Below are 17652 nucleotides of genomic sequence, written 5' to 3' on the forward strand. Positions count from 1 at the left end.
CAAGGTAGTGTTATAGGCCCTTTGCTGTTCCTTATCTATATGAACGATTTGGGAGACAATCTGAGCAGCCCTCTTCGGTTGTTTGCAGATGACGCTCTCGTTTCTCGATTAATAAAGTCATCAGAAAATCAAAACAAACTGCAAAACGATTTAGAAAAGATGTCTGAATGGTGCAAGAAGAGGCAGTTGACCCTAAATAACGAAAACTGTGAGATCATCCACATGAGTGCTAAAAGGAACTCGTTAAACTTCGGTTACACGATAAATCAGTCTAATCTAAAAGCCGTAAATTCGGCTAAATACCTAGGTATTACAATTACGAACAACTTAAATTGGAAGGAAAACATAGAAAATGTTGTGGGGAAGGCTAACCAAAGACTGCGTTTTATTGGCAGGACACTAAGAAAATGTAACAAATCTACTAAGGAGACTGCCTACACTACGCTTGTCCGTCCTGTTTTAGAATACTGCTGCGCGGTGTGGGATCCTTACCAGTTAGGGCTCATGGAGCACATCGAAAAAGTTCAAAGAAAGGCAGCACGTTTTGTATTATCGCGAAATATGGGAGGGAGTGACACAGAAATGATACAGGATTAGGGCTGGACGTCATTAAAAGAAAGGCGTTTCTCGTTGCGACGAAATCTTCTCACGAAATTCCAATCACCAACTTTCTTCTCTGAATGCGAAAATATTTTGTTGACACCGACCTACATAGGGAGGAACGATCACCACGATAAAATAAGGGAAATAGGAGCTCGTACGGTAATATATAGGTGTTCGTTCTTTCCGCGCGCTATACGAGATTGGAAAAATAGAGAATTGTCAAGGTGGTTCGATGAACTATCTGCCAGGCACTTAAATATGAATTGCAGAGTATCCATGTAGATGTAGATGTAGATGTCGGACGTGGTGTACGGGAAAGTGAAAACAGAAGTAGTACCTAACTTTTGAGACGAAAGTCCTCAGCATAATTAACACGCCGGATTCGCTGCGTAGAGTTCGCATGGGTGCACAGCTAGAGTATTGGTATCTGCATCCCAACACTGTAGAGATGGCCTACCTAGTATAGACTGCGATGTCTATGGATTCATTACATGTGGTACAGAGAAGCCGTCGTGTGAATTACTTTTGAACACATTATCCGAAAACTGTCTTGAGCAGCTAAATCGAATCTCTTGCCCAACGTAAAGTCCCAGGCGACTGAAAAAAAAGCGCAGGTGACGCCTGTATATAAGAAGGGTAGAAGGACGGATCCTCAAAATTACAGACCAATATCCTTAACATCGGTTTGTTGCAGGATTCTCGAACATATTCCCAGTTCGAATATAATGAATTTCCTTGAGACAGAGAAGTTGCTGTCAATGCATCAGCACGGCTTTAGAAAGCATCGCTCCTGCGAAACGCAACTCGCCCTTTTTGACATGATATCTTGCGAACCATGGATGAAGGGTATCAGACGGATGCCATATTCCTAGACTTCCTGAAAGCGTTTGACTCGGTGCCCCACTGCAGACTCCTAACTAAGGTACGAGCATATGGGATTGGTTCCCAAATATGTGAGTGGCTCGAAGACTCCTCGATGGTGAGTGTTAATCGGAGGTGAGGGTATCATCTGGAGTGCCCCAGGGAAGTGTGATAGGTCCGGTGTTGTTTTCTATCTACACAAATGATCTTTTGGATAGGGTGGAGAGCAATGTGCGGCTGTTTGCTGATGATGCTGTGGTGTACGGGAATGTGTCGTCGTTGAGTGACTGTAGGAGGATACAAGATGACTTGGACAGGATTTGTGATTCGTGTAAAGAATGGCAGCTAATTCTAAATATAGATAAATGTAAATTAATGCAGATGAATAGGAAAAAGAATCCCGTAATGTTTGAATACTCCATTAGTAGTGTAGCGCTTGACACAGTCACGTCGATTAAATATTTGGGTGGGGAAGGCGGATAGTCGCCTTGGGTTCGTTGGTAGAATTTTGGGAAGATGTGGTTCATCTGTAAAGGACACCGCTTATAAAACACTAATACGACCTATTCTTGAGTACTACTCTAGCTTTTGGGATCCCTGTCAGGTCGGATTGAGGGAGGTCATAGAAGCAATTCAGAGGCGGGCTTTTAGATTTGTTGCTGGTAGGTTTGATCATCACGCGAGTGTTACGGAAATGCTTCAGGAACTCGGGTGGGAGTCTGTAGAGGAAAGGAGGCGTTCTTTTCGTGAATTGCTACTGAGGAAATTTAGAGAACCAGCATTTGAGGCTGACTGCAGTACAATTTTACTGCCACCAACTTACAGTTCGCGGAAAGACCACAAAGATAAGATAAGAGGGATCAGGGTTCGTACAGAGGCATATAGGCAGTCATTTTTCTCTCGTTCTGTTTGAGAGTGGAACAGGGAGAGAAGATGCTAGTTGTGGTACGAGGTACCCTCCGCCTCGCACCGTATGGTGGATTGCGGAGTACGTATGTAGATGTAGATGTAGAATGACAAACGAGCAGTGGGCAAAGATTCCTGTTGACACGGTGACAAGTGGGAGAAAACGCGTGGGAGGTGGAAAGAGGAGAGGGACAGACACCTCGGCAGGCGTGGCCTCCGCTGCACGCGCTGGCGCCGCTCCATGCAGCGCTTCCTCGCCCCCTGCCGCCGCCGGCAGTGTTGACGGCCTTGGGGACTCCACACGCGGGGATCGTGCCAGCTGCGCGCTGTTAGGTAACCGACGCGGCTGATCTAGCCGCTCTGACCTTGGCCTAGACGTCTAGGACGACCTCCGGCGTCGTATATAAGGCCAAGGCACCGACCAGTCACCATCAAGTCCCCGCTTCGAGACTCATCGCTGCACTATGAAGGCTTTCGTGAGTATCTCTCGTCGGGGGAAGGGAGACGATTTTCCATTGCATCATTCATTCATACACTGCTGTTCAAGGCATTTTCCGATGTCCACGATGTTGTGAAATGATGCAGCCTCACAATATCTATATCGTTCGGATTGGTGTTGCAAGTACCACGTTCCCGATTAAAAAAAAAAAAAAAAAAAAAAAAAAAAAAAGCGATGTGCTACATTTCTAATAGAGGACGGCTGATCAAATCACCGGCCGAAACTTTCTGGCAGATGAAAACTGTGTGCCGGACCGAGATTCGAACTCGTGACCTTTACCTTTCTCGGGCAAGTGCTCTACCAACTGAGCTACCGAAGCACGACTCACGCCCCGTCCTCACAGCTTTACTTCCGCCAGTACCTCGTCTCATACCTTCCAAACTTTACAGAAGCTCTCCTGCGAACCTTGCAGAACTGGCACTCCCGAAAGAAAGGATACTGTGGAGACATGGCTTAGCCACACCCTAGGGGGTGTTTCCAGAATGAGATTTTTCGCTCTACAGCGGAGTGTGCGCTGATATGAAACTTCCTGGTAGATTAAAACTGTTTGCCGGACCGAGACTCGAACTTGGGACCTTTGCCTTTCGCGGGCAAGTGCTCTACCAACTGAGCTACCCAAGCACGACTCAGGCCCCGTCCTCAGCTTTACTTCCGCCAGTACCTCCTACTAACCGGCCGTCCATCTAGATTTAGAATTTCCGTGATTGTCCTAAACCGCATAAGGGCCGGGGTGGTTCCATTGAGAAGGGCATGCCCGATTTCCCTTCCCTTCCTTCTCCAGTCTAAGCTTGTGCTCCGTCTCTAAAGACCTCGTCGTCGATGGGACGGTTAGCCCTAATTTCTTCCTTCCCCTTACATATGATTTACGAACGAACATTCAGTCATCTTTCAGTACCTAATATTCCCATTCACTTTCCTAATATGATTTCCAACCTCTTCCCTAACTCCTGCTCAGCCCATTTTTAGAGTTGCCTTAAAATGGGCACCCTTGACATTGCTGTCGTTCGAACCACTCATTTCATCAGTACTCGTCAGTATTAAGAAAACAGTCTTAATCGCGTTGTAAACTTTACAAATTGATCCCGCCGGAGTGGCCGTGCGGTTCTAGGCGCGACAGTCACGAACCGTGCGACCGCTATGGTCGCTGGTTCGAATCTTGCCTTGGGCATGGATGTGTGTAATGTCCATAGGTTAGTTAGGTTTAATTAGTTCTACGTTCTAGGCGACTGATGACCTCAGAAGTTAAGTCGCATAGTGCTCAGAGCCATTTGAACCATTTGAACACAAATTGTATTTATACTTCAATTTTTAAGCCTAGACGTCTACCATCGGTCACCGTCGGAGGCGTTGCTTACGCTTACGTGCTCATAGCTTGCTATATAAACTCAGGCATAAGGTAAATTCTTTACAGTCTCCTGCCACATCTTGTGACGCCACCAGCAGTCGACCAGCGGGTAAAACATTATACACTCCTGGAAATTGAAATAAGAACACCGTGAATTCATTGTCCCAGGAAGGGGAAACTTTATTGACACATTCCTGGGGTCAGATACATCACATGATCACACTGAGAGAACCACAGGCACATAGACACAGGCAACAGAGCATCCACAATGTCGGCACTAGTACAGTGTATATCCACCTTTCGCAGCAATGCAGGCTGCTATTCTCCCATGGAGACGATCGTAGAGATGCTGGATGTAGTCCTGTGGAACGGCTTGCCATGCCATTTCCACCTGGCGCCTCAGTTGGACCAGCGTTCGTGCTGGACGTGCAGACCGCGTGAGACGACGCTTCATCCAGTCCCAAACATGCTCAATGGGGGACAGATCCGGAGATCTTGCTGGCCAGGGTAGTTGACTTACACCTTCTAGAGCACGTTGGGTGGCACGGGATACATGCGGACGTGCATTGTCCTGTTGGAACAGCAAGTTCCCTTGCCGGTCTAGGAATGGTAGAACGATGGGTTCGACGACGATTTGGATGTACCGTGCACTATTCAGTGTCCCCTCGACGATCACCAGTGGTGTACGGTCAGTGTAGGAGATCGATCCCCACACCATGATGCCGGGTGTTGGCCCTGTGTGCCTCGGTCGTATGCAGTCCTGATTGTGGCGCTCACCTGCACGGCGCCAAACACGCATACGACCATCATTGGCACCAAAGCAGAAGCGACTCTCATCGCTGAAGACGACACGTCTCCATTCGTCCCTCCATTCACGCCTGTCGCGACACCACTGGAGGCGGGCTGCACGATGTTGGGGCGTGAGCGGAAGACGGTCTAACGGTGTGCGGGACCGTAGCCCAGCTTCATGGAGACGGTTGCGAATGGTCCTCGCCGATACCCCAGGAGCAACAGTGTCCCTAATTTGCTGGGAAGTGGCGGTGCAGTCCCCTACGGCACTGCGTAGGATCCTACGGTCTTGGCGTGCATCCGTGCGTCGCTGCGGTCCGGTCCCAGGTCGACGGGCACGTGCACCTTCCGCCGACCACTGGCGACAACATCGATGTACTGTGGAGACCTCACGCCCCACGTGTTGAGCAATTCGGCGGTACGTCCACCCGGCCTCCCGCATGCCCACTATACGCCCTCGCTCAAAGTCCGTCAACTGCACATACGGTTCACGTCCACGCTGTCACGGCATGCTACCAGTGTTAAAGACTGCGATGGAGCTCCGTATGCCACGGCAAACTGGCTGACACTGACGGCGGCGGTGCACAAATGCTGCGCAGCTAGCGCCATTCGACGGCCAACACCGCGGTTCCTGGTGTGTCCGCTGTGCCGTGCGTGTGATCATTGCTTGTACAGCCCTCTCGCAGTGTCCGGGGCAAGTATGGTGGGTCTGACACACCGGTGTCAATGTGTTCTTTTTTCCATTTCCAGGAGTGTATTTACGTAATCCATTCTTATAAGATGGTTGTCATTAGTTTTGTCTAAGATATGTATTGTAATTTCACATGTTCACCCTGAAGATGGCCCCTGCGATGGACTGAAACCGGTCGGCACTAAATAAATAAAAAAACCCGATTAAGACTGTTTTCTTAATACTAAGTTAATTTTATATCAATCGCTGTTATTCCACAATCATGTTGTCCAATCAGCTAATCACATTATCTGTTTTCGTCTACTGTACCCCATCTGTAAAGGTCCTTTCACACGAGCTACTTTCTTGTCTCTGTTGACTAATTGTGCCAGTTATACCTACTGCAACGTCCTTAGTGTATTTAGTTTCGAATTTAGGCTCGTTTGTCGCTAGTGGTCACTTGTGCCTACACATCGGACTCAGAACTGCGAGTGTTCTGAGTGCAGTCTGCAGCTTAGCCCACTACCGAACGGTGGAAGTGTGGGTTATGACGGACTGCTCTAACAAATGGTTGAAATACAGTAACAGCAGAATATACGAGCTAGCAATCACAACATATTTTGTTAAAGACGAAAGCGAAATTCATAGTGAGCATTCTTGACAAAGGTGATATGGCAAAGTCTCCACACTGCTGAGAACTGAAAGAATACAAAAATTGTCGTTCAAACATTTCAAAATATCAACATTTATTTTCTAGAGAAAACATACAAAAGTGTCTTTCCGCCAATGTGGTGACATGAACTGCCGCGAGTTTGTTGAATTGTAAAGAAACTGCACTGAAGATGGCTACTTATAGCCAAAATCTAGATTTACAATAATAATAAATCCTAATAGAATTGCGACTGACTGCTGAGTGCCACTCCTTCCCTACTGTCTACACTCACTGTGCACAATGGTTCCTGATGGAATCAAAGTTGAATTTAAATAAAATCACTTCGTGCAATATTTACAAGTAATTACATACCGGTAGTACCTTTTTAGTGCCAAGTAATATAAAATATGTTGTTTTTTTCGTTCAGAACAGCTGGTGGTGGTGGTTAGTGTTTAACGTCCCGTCGACAACGAGGTCATTAGAGACGGAGCGCAAGCTCGGGTTAGGGAAGGATTGGGAAGGAAATCGGCCGTGCCCTTTCAAAGGAACTATCCCGGCATTTGCCTGAAACGATTTAGGGAAATCACGGAAAACCTAAATCAGGATGGCCGGAGACGGGATTGAACCGTCGTTCTCCCGAATGCGAGTCCAGTGTGCTAACCACTGCGCCACCTCGCTCGGTGTTCAGAACAGCTGTCACTATCAATGTTGAAAAAGAATTCTATTTATGTTCTTGTGTAAATAAGTGTAGGATTTTTATTTTCAAGGTATTGTAAAAAATAAAATATTTTTTTTTTTTTGCTTTTACATATTTGGTCCTTCTTGTGTGAGCATACATAGGACAAAAATGAAATCCTAATGCAGTCTTAAGCAGTGTATCACAAAAACGGAGCGTACAATATGACGAAGATTAGTAAGACAGAAAAGCACGAAGTCCTCTACCACAACGTTTGTGAACATGACTGTCAAGAGTCGGTTAACTTGCGATGTTAATATATGATGGAACCGTTCCCTGTTTAGAACGTTCGCGGTCTTCATCACACACAGAACTTTACAGATCTGCACTGGGCGCAATCAATCAGTCAGTGACATCATCGACTCACTCGTGGCTTTGTCGGCGTCTGATTTACTCGCTAGCGCACGATGCTCACTCACCACAAGTAGTCGATTTAGTCAACACAGTCGCTCATGTAAAACAGGCTCGAGAATCAGCATTTTGACGTAATACGGGTCTAATATCACTACATGCAGCTCCTTCGGTGAATTACTTATATGTGTGTAATGTTATGTATAGTAAACACATCGTCGGTATTCAGAACACAGGAGCGCTTGCGACATCTCCACCAGATTCGAATTCCCCATGTACTATAACTGTGAGGAACTGATCAGGTCGTTCAGAAACAAATGCCGATTCAACTAAAAATAAATGTATTATAAACGTCCAACGAAATTTCAGTTCCCCTGAGGCAACAGTTTCAAATGGATGACAGAAGTGCTGCGTACAGTACATAGCATGTAACAGAACGATACAGACAAGTCTCGGAGGTTTTATGCACCAACGCCTGCCTTTCGGCAGCAAGTGTGACTGTGTATGAGGTGTGTTCAAAAGTAACACCAGTGTTGTACTTTCTTGTATTGTGTGTTACACATATAGGATGTTTACTTGTAGAAACGTTAAATATTGTTTTTGTGAGTCCGCTATGAGTAAAACAAGGATGTACGAGCGGTCGAAGCATCTCAATGAAGGCTATGAAGACGTGGATGATGACAAGTGCGATGGAATCTCCAGCACATCGTCAAAGACGAAATCGTGGAAGAAGTGAAATAAATGATTATGAACGATGACCGAATCACAATCAGAGAAGTTGCTGATGATGTCGGCATATCAGCTGGTTCATGCCATGAAATGTTTTCGGATACTGTGGGTATGAAAAGCATAACAGCGAAATTTGTTCCAAAATTGCTAAATTTCGAACAAAAGCAACGGCGAATACATGTTGCTCGTGAGTCGCTAGGTTAAATCAGCGACGACGCAGAACTAATGAACGTATCATAAAGGACGGTAAAACATGGGTCTGTCGATAATTTCTTTCCACCCACACTGGGGAGTCCGGGAAGGTGGGCAGGTCTTCGGAGCGTGCTGGATGCCGTATATCCTTGCTGCTCTTCAGTCAAATGCAGTACATGTAGTTGTAGATTTCAAGTAGATTATGTGAAACTAATAGGATTAAAAGAAATAGAAATGTTTGCTTTTATTATCTACTACAGCACATAGTTGGCGATAGCGTGCTGGTGTTAAAATGATGATGATGATAATGATGATACTTTTGAGAAGACCAGGTTAAGTCAGCTCTTGGTGTGTGGGTAGGAAGGATAGAGGAATGAGGAACAATAGGAGAATATAATAAACAGACTGCTATGTCTGAGAGTAGTGTAATGATGTAGCGCTGGGGAGTAGAATGTGTATCTTGGGGCTGCAAGAGGATGGAGCGAGTGTGGGTTCGGAGGCTGGTTGAGGTATTGGTTCTAAGTGATGAGTATAAGACTAGGGTTATATCTGGTAGATGTCGAGAGGGAGGCAGGGATAGGATATGGAGGATGTGAGGGGTGAAGTGTGATATATGTTGGCGTAGCCGCGGCAGCAACCCAGAATTGCATTAGAGAGTCAGTAGGATTTCGATCTTAGAGTTTACGGGATGTATGGGTTTTACGAAGATGTTTGAAAAATCTGAGGAAGCAGTCTGAAAGAATTTTCCAACTGGTAGAGGAAGCATGCAGGAGCGATAAGATGGATTCGGAAGATGAGGCGGTGTGCACGGTATTCTCGGACTAGTAAGGAATAGTAAAGGTTTCGCGATGAGTAGATCAAGGCAACGTTGTCAGTTCTATGTGTGACTGCGGGACGTAGATACTCAGACACATAAGCTTCTTGCGGAGTCCCCATGGTTTAAACGTGAGTGGCGTTTAAATTCAAGTGGAGAATCATTACTCGAACCAACTTCTGTCTCACTCCGTTCCCAACCACCACTTCCATGTCACGTGCTTCGGCTGCAGTCTGTTTTTTGTAATAGTTGTATATACTCTTCAGCTCCCTCTATTTTATCTCTGCCACCTACAGAATTTCAAAGAGCGTACTTCGATCAACGTTGCCAAATACTTTATCTAAATCTACAGATTGTATAAACACAATTTGCCTTTCTTCAAACTCTCGTTCTAAACACGTCGTACGATCAGTATTGCCTCACGTGTTCATTCATTTCTCCTCGGTTCAAACTGATCTTCCGTCGCGTCGGCTTTTGCCAATTTTTCCATTATTCTGTAAATATTCAAGTCAGTATATTGCAAGCGTGACTTTTAAACTGATTCTTCGGTAATGTTCTCATCTGTTTGCTCTTTGCTCTTACCGTCGTTTTGATGGGAATTCTTGACGTCTACGGATATTTCGCCTGTCTCATACATCTAGCATACGAACTGGAATAGTTTTATCACGGCTAGCTCTCCAACGGCTTTGAATGATTTTGAGGGTATGTTATCTATTCCAGGGTCCTTGTTTAGATTTTCAGTGCTATCTGTAGCAGCTTTTTTATTTGGATCATCACCCTTCTGGTTGGTTGATGCGTCCCTCCACGAATTCCTCTCCTGTGCCAACCTCTTCGTCTGAGTGCTCACCTTACTTCCCCATTTATTTCCTGGATGTGTTTTAGTCTCTGTCTTTCCCCACAGTTTTTAAGCTCTACTGTTCAATCTAGTACCAAGGAGGTTATTTCCTTGTGTCTTAACAGATGTCCTATCATCTGCACCTTTTTCTTGTCGGTGTTTTTCATACATTCCTTTCCTCGCCGATTCTGCTGAGAGCCTTCCCATTTCTTGTCTTATCAGTCCACCAAATTCTCCACATTCTTTTGTAGTGCCACATCTCACACGCTTCGATTCTCTTCTGTTCCGGTTTTCCCACAGCCCATGTTTCATTACCAACACTGCTGTGCTCCATATGTATGTTCTCAGAAATTCCTTCCTCAATTAAGGGATACTAATAGGCTTCTTATCCAAGAATACCCTCTTTTCCAGTGCTAGTCTGCTTTTGATGTCCTCGCTCCGTGCGTCATGGGTTATTTTATTGCCTAGGTACAAGAATTAACTTCGTCTACTTGGTGATCCCCAATTTTGATGCTAATTTTCTCGCTGTCTATAAGCATTAAACTGTTCATTCCATTCAACACATCTTGTAGTTCTTCTTTGCCTTCTATGAGAATATCAATTTCATCAGGATATCTCCTCATTGACAGCCTTTCGCCTTGGATTTTAATTCCACTCTTGAAACACTCTTATTTCCATTATCGCTTACGCGATGTGTAGATTGGATAGTATGGGTGAAACTCAACACTCCTACTTTGCATCTTTTTAAATCTGAGCACCTCTTTCTTCGTCTTCCAGTCTCATTGTTCCCATTTGGGTTTTGTACATATTGTATATTATTCGTCTTTCCGCATGTCTTACCCCTATTTTCCTCAGAATTTCGAACATCTTTCTCCATTTTACATAGCCATACGCTTGTTATTAGAAACACTATGAGTAGATTACACACCAGGCTTTCACTGACAGAGATAATTCTGCAAACTTCTCCTATGATGAAGTGGTGGTGTGGTTATTTCCTGCCCACAACTGTGTATCGGATGTCAGACAAGCGTTCTGCATGATGTTCGTAAATGCTTGTGTATTAATGAGTGATATTTGTATTGATGTTACGGAATCTAGAAGAGGAAGTATTGGTAAGTAGCGTGCAGTACTGTTACCGGAACCTTGCCTTTCGCGATCAATGTTCTTGCTACTGAACTATCCAGAAACGCGTTACGATTCGCCCTCACAGCTTCACCTATGTCAAAAGCTCTTTCCTACTTTCTAAACTTCGCAGAAGCTCTGCTGAATAGCTTTCCGGATTAGCGGCCACCAGTGAGTCAAATTAAACGCCTTACTCCCCACTGCAGCGCTCGCTGTATCGGATCCCTAACCGCAGTCTGCAGAGGTAAGTTCGACTAGCCCGCAACACAGTAGGCTGCAGTATCGGTTGACAACCAGCTCCGCGTAAGTTTAAGTAGATGCCATACTCCGCATGAGCTTGAAAGACACCACTGTGTTGCCAATGAATTGTTAACAGTTTCTGTGATCCTGTAGAGCAATAATTCTCCTGTGGCTTGCATAACATTGAGACATAAACAAAGAGGGAATTCAAGGAACATTTTCATTGACGGGTGTAAAGCAATTGAGATAATAAGATTAATAGCACAAATAATTTCAAATTTCTTAATGTTTTCAACAACGCTGTTGAGAATGAACCGACTTCATCACAGTCAACCTTCAAACATGTTACATGGTGTTTAACGAAACGTCCACTAGTTATAATATGCCTATTGCAGTGGCTGGCGACAAAGGCACCTTGAATAGACAGAATTTACATGTACGCAGCTCGCTCAGTGTAACGAAATGGAGGAGCAATATTCCAAATGATGTCTCGTTTCGTCAGATAGATATCACGAGATTCAACATAGCCATTCGTAATTAACGCAGCACAGCCTGCATGGATGCGTAAAATGTCAAGTCTACCTTACTTGACCTATTCCTCCGTTTCATTGTTCAGCAGCGTGTGCAGGTCAACGCTTGCCTGTGTGCTAAATTTCATGTAAATTTATTTCAATCTCACCCGCTCCTAACTCCCATCAAATCATTGTTCCTGTACCGCTTCTGATAACATAAGTAGAGTGATCTTGTCTCGATAAATGATTTAGGCCCTACCAGTTCCATTCCTTATGGGTCTAAATCCCTTAAAATCTCAAGGTGTACCGTGAAAACTTACTCCCTGGCGCTTTCATACCTTGAGAGAGTTGAGTAATATTAAGGACGTTCATCGTACATGAAGGAGCTACTGTCAGTTGGCAGATGTCGACATTTTAATTGTGTGGTGACCTTGACTAATTTATACTGCTGATACTTGTGCCACTACATTGCATATTCAATATTCTTCATCACTACACAATATATTAATTTGCATTGACCATCCATGCTGCATAGTGCATGTAGCTGTATTCGAAGTTGATTTGAGTTTATCATTTAGATTTTTAGTATTTTAGGGTTCCTTTTTTTCTTTCGTTTCACTGTAATCATCTGATTATGACTTTCTCAGAAATCGTAAGTCGATTAATTTGTCACCCTAAGTTGGAGAAATACAATATCAGGATTTTATTTTCGTACTGTTTTTATAATGAATATTTAAGTTACCACTAACATTTGGTATTTTTGTATACAGTCGTTTTTATTGATGGTGAATAGACTGTTGCCTTTATCTGATTAAATCGCTGAAGCGTTGTTAATCGTCAATTTTTCATTAATTTGGCGTAGTGTTTTATTATCTGAATATGTGTTGTAGCTTTTCCTGATTTTGAGCTCTCTGTTTCGTTCGCTAATTTATAGCAATTCTAATATTCTGTTTTATAGGTAAATTTGCTTAGTCTAGTGTTACTACAACAGACGCTGTTGACGTATACTATCGAGCCTTGATCCCAAATAAGCACCAAAAACAGCTAATAGCATCTGCGAAAGTAACATTTAGTAATGAACGAAGCAGTTTTGCTGCAACCGATGGCCATCCTAACAAAACAATAGCGCTATAGCGATGTTTCCAAGACAATATACTTTTATATATCTTTCTCCGTTGTCCACGTAGCGCTATACGTTACACTGCCTGAGACCTGCATTCTGAGTAATTTAAATAACCTCTCTGGCTATTGCAAAAATCGTAAACAGTATTTCGTATTTGGTGAATTTTGCTCCATCTCTTCCCTGTGCAGGGTTTCTGTCAGCACATCTGTAGTATAACGTGTTCAGGAAGGACTGAATGAAATGTTGGAATCGGTGAGACGCCCAATACCGAATTTACTGTCGTTTGTTCTGTTTTAACATTTATTGAGATATTCTGTTTGTAGCCTATAATGGGAACCTGTAGGCTAAGTAACTTTTTAGTAGTAACAGGGATTAAGAGAAAAGCTTCTGTATTTCTAAGGAGGCTAACAAAATGTGAAGTCTATCGAGAAATTTTCAGAAGTGCCACTGCACTATTCCCACACGTCACTACACAACAGGTTGGTGGATAGAAAGCTTCCACACCTTCGTTTGTTTTGGTCTTTACTATTCGTAACACAAATGATCAATTACTCATCTATGGTAAGTCTAGGAACCTAGTGGGCAGGCACACTTCGACTGGAGGTGAAGCTGCTCACACTGCTCCAATCAGTTAGAGGAAATAGATCTCAGGTAGTGGGTAACTCTTCTAGTATGGTCCATCGTCACTGTTTCGTATTGCTACGGCACCGTAACGCTATGCGGACATTCATTATATTGTTGTGGATGGAAGGTCATGGAAGACCAACAGTCAATGATTATGTACAAGATTCTGCAGCTTTTTCTGGAGGAGAACAAGCTGGAAGAATTCGAAATGTGACGTTTTCAAAGAATTTTAAAAATAAAGCGGACAGATGAAATGATAAATGAATAAATACTAGAAAGAATAGGTTATGAAAAGAGTCTATGGAAGATGTATTCTTAAAGAGGGGATAGTTTACTGGGACATCTGCTGCAGCATATAGAATTCGTTAACTCGGTTCTGAAGGAGAAGTTGAGTGGAAGAAGTAGTAGGGGTAAAGAAAGTCTCTAAAATTTGATTCCAGACTAAAGGCGACAGTCATTTCATCAGTTAGTCATTCACGAATATTTACAGTTCCACAGTTAAGCTGATGACCTCAGCTGCATACATTACTGAGTTCGCAGCATTACCTGTGTATACTTCTACCAGCTCCTCCTTCAGCCTATATCTGTTCGTCTCCTCCACTCTCCTCTCTCACCACCGCCTTCACCCCCTGTCTCTGTCAGGCTCCTCCACCCCTGCTCTCTGCATACCTCCTCCTGCCACTCTTTCTGCCCATCTGCTACTCCCCCCTCTGTCCATTTGCACCTCTGTCCTTCTCCACCTCTCCGAAGTCAAATCTCCTGCTACCCCCACTATCTCCTTCCCCGCTCTCTCTCTCTCTCCTCCTCCCTCACACTCTGTTGCCTCCTGGCCCCTCTCACTGTCCACTTCCCCCTTCCTCTCTCACTGTCCATCTCCTCCTCTCGCCCCCACTCTCTCTCTCTCTCACTCTCTCTCTCTCTCTCTCTCTCTCTCTGTTGATCTCCTGTTGATCTCCTCCTCTCCCTTTCTCTAGCAATCTCTTCTGTCCCTCTTCTCCTCCACTTATCTGTCACTATCTCATCCTTCTCCATCTCTATCTGTCTATCTGCCCCCCCCCCCCTCCACCATTCTTTCTCCACATTATCACGCTCACTGCAGTAGGCGGTTGCTGCTTCTTACCCCCACATTATTTGTTGGCAGATAGTAACATGTGTACCAAGTTTGCTTGAAATCCATTAATCGATTAAGATCTTTGCAGTTTGCCTGAATTTACCGACATACCTTTGTAATTGTCCGATTTTTTCCCTGAAATCTTCTTCAGAATCATAATGTTGCTGTTGTGGTCTTCAGTCCTGAGACTGATTTGATGCAGCTCTCCATGCTCCTCTATCCTGTGCAAGCCTCTTCATCTCCCAGTCCCACTGCAGCCTACATCCTTCTGAATCTGCTTACTGTATTCATCTCTTGGTCTCCCTCCACGATTTTTACCCTCCACGCAGCCCTCCAGTACTAAACTGGTGATCCCTCGATGTCTCAGAACATGTCCTACCAACCGATCCCTTCTTCTAGTCAAGTTGTGCCACAAACTCCTCTTCTCCCCAACTCTATTCAATACCTCCCCATTAGTTATGTGATCTAATCTTCAGCATTCTTCTGTAGCACCACATTTCGAAAGCTTCTATTCTCTTCTTGTCTAAACTATTTATCTACCATGTTTCACTTCCATACATGGCTACACTCCATACAAATACTTTCAGAAACGACTTCCTGACACTTAAATCAATACGGGATGTTAACAAATTTCTCTTCTTCAGAAACGCTTTCCTTGCCATTGCCAGTCTACATTTTATATCCTCTCTACTTCGGCCATCATCAGTTATTTTGCTCCCCAAATAGGAAAACTCCTTTACTACTTTAAGTGTCTCATTTCCTAATCTAATTCCCGCAGCACCACCCGAATTAGTTCGACTACATTCCATTATCCTCGTTTTGCTTTTATTGATGTTCATCTTATACCCTCCTTTCAAGACAATGTCCATTCCGTTCAACTGCTCTTCCAAGTCCTTTGCTGTCTCTGACAGAATTACAATGTCATCGGCGAACCTCAAAGTTTTTATTTCTTCTCCATGGAGTTTAATACCTACTCCAAACTTTTGTTTCATCATAATGAATAAAGCAAAAAAAATTACGCATACCCATCGTTCGAATCGTGAGTTGTGGTCTTGAGTTCATAAAAAATCCCTATAGAAAAAGCGCTTTCTGCTTTTTCCGAATTTTCCAACTTTCCAAGCAATTTTTCTTTCCTTAGAATGCGTATATGGATTATTGCAAAAAAAATTTTTAATGATTAACCGAATCGGTGCAGAGTTTCTCAATTGGTGTGTTTACTAATGTAAAGCATTTAGTTTTTATTTATACAGATTGACTTACCACTTTAATATTCAGTGTACATATTCTTACTCAGTTGCTGTAGTAACAGTTGGTGAACCTCGGGTTTACAGTATACACTTACTCCACTTCAAATATGGAAAATCGACAGATAGAAAGGAAATATAGTTATAAATGCATTCCGACGCTTTCAGGGCTCGTTAGTGCCGTTACACTTTAACGCAACTGTGTAGAGCCCCAGTTTCCTTACCGCGTGGCTGAGCCACTCGCCTGTTTCCCAATACTCAGCGATGCTCCACTCATGCGATGGCGAGGGATGGAACTGCTGGACACGTGCTCCCGCACCGCGTGCAAAGCGAGCGGCGAAGAACGAATGCCACTCACGCGGTTGCGCTGCGCAAATGCTGTGCTTACTCTAGCTGTAATACCTATCCATTTAATTTTCTGCCTCGTGTTCCCCTCATACAGAGACAACACTGTCACTGAGATCGTTTTTCTTTTGTCGGCAGGTGTTTGCGCTGCTGCTGTTGGCCGCCGTGGCGACCGCGCTGGCCGGCCCGCTGCCGCTGCCCGTGCCTGTAGCCTTCCCGGCTGAGGCACGCGAAGCGCTGCGACCCAGCGAGCAGGTCTACTACTACGGCTACCCCTACTACGTGGTGGGCTAGGCGCCCGCTGCACCTCGTCTCACGGCTTCGACGACCATCGGCTTCGCTTGCACCTCTCCCTTCCCAACTGGTCAATAAACTCTCTCTCTCTCAGCAACTGGTGTTCACAATTATTGCATCACCTAAAGCCAACCCGATCAGAATGTACTGTGTAGCGAAAAGTATTTGTTATGGTTCTAAAATCCTTCAAATTGCTCTAAGCACTATGGGACTTAATATCTGAGGTCATCAGTCCCCTAGGCGTACAACTACTTAAACCTAAGTCACCTAAGGACATCACACACATCCATGACTGAGGCACGATTCGAACCTGCGACCGTAGCAGCAGCACGGTTCCGGACTGAAGCGCCTAGGACCACTCTGCCACACAAGCCGGCTATGTTATGGCTTCTATGTTACTACTCGCATATGCACTTATCATATCATTCGAGTATACACAACTGGCCGTTAAAAATGCTACACCAAGAAGACAAACGGGTATTCATTGGACAAATATATTACACTAGAACTGACATGTGATTATATTTTCACGCAATTTGGGTGCATAGATCCTGAGAACTCAGTACACAGAACAACCACCTCTGGCCGTAGTAACAGCCTTGATACGACTGGACATTGAGTCAAACAGAGCTTGCATGGCGTGTACAGATACAGCTGCACATGCAGCTTCAACAAGACACCACAGTTCATCAAGAGTAGTCACTGGCGTATTGTGACGAGCCAGTTGCTCGGCCACCATTGAACAGACGTTTTCAGTTGGTGAGAGATCTGGAGAATGTGCTGGCCAGGGCAGCAGTCGAACATTTTCTGTATCCAGAGTTGCCCGTACAGGACCTGCAACATGCGGTTGCGCATTATCCTACTGAAATGTAGGGTTTCGCAGGCATTGAAGGAAGGGTAGAACCACCGGTCGTAACACATCTGAAATGTAACGTCCACTGTTCAAAGTGGCGTCAATGCGAAGAAGAGGTGACCGAGAGGTGTAACCAATGGCACCTCATACCATCATGCCGGCTAATACGCCAGTATGGCGATGACGAATACACGCTTCCAAT

At 44.5% G+C, this 17652-nt stretch overlaps 2 long non-coding RNA genes across 2 annotated transcripts in view; one reads left to right on the plus strand and one right to left on the minus strand.

Moving 5' to 3' along the window:
• The window catches only part of LOC124788034, a 113942-nt gene that overhangs the window by 47293 nt on the left and 48997 nt on the right, over window positions 1-17652 (minus strand). The window lies entirely within an intron of this gene.
• LOC124788035 lies at window positions 2713-16687 on the plus strand. The gene is made up of 2 exons (XR_007016051.1): window positions 2713-2846; window positions 16442-16687. It is a non-coding gene; the product is annotated as an uncharacterized LOC124788035 (long non-coding RNA).

The sequence above is a fragment of the Schistocerca piceifrons genome, chromosome 3 (genome assembly GCF_021461385.2).
Source record: "Schistocerca piceifrons isolate TAMUIC-IGC-003096 chromosome 3, iqSchPice1.1, whole genome shotgun sequence".
NCBI lineage: Eukaryota > Metazoa > Arthropoda > Insecta > Orthoptera > Acrididae > Schistocerca > Schistocerca piceifrons.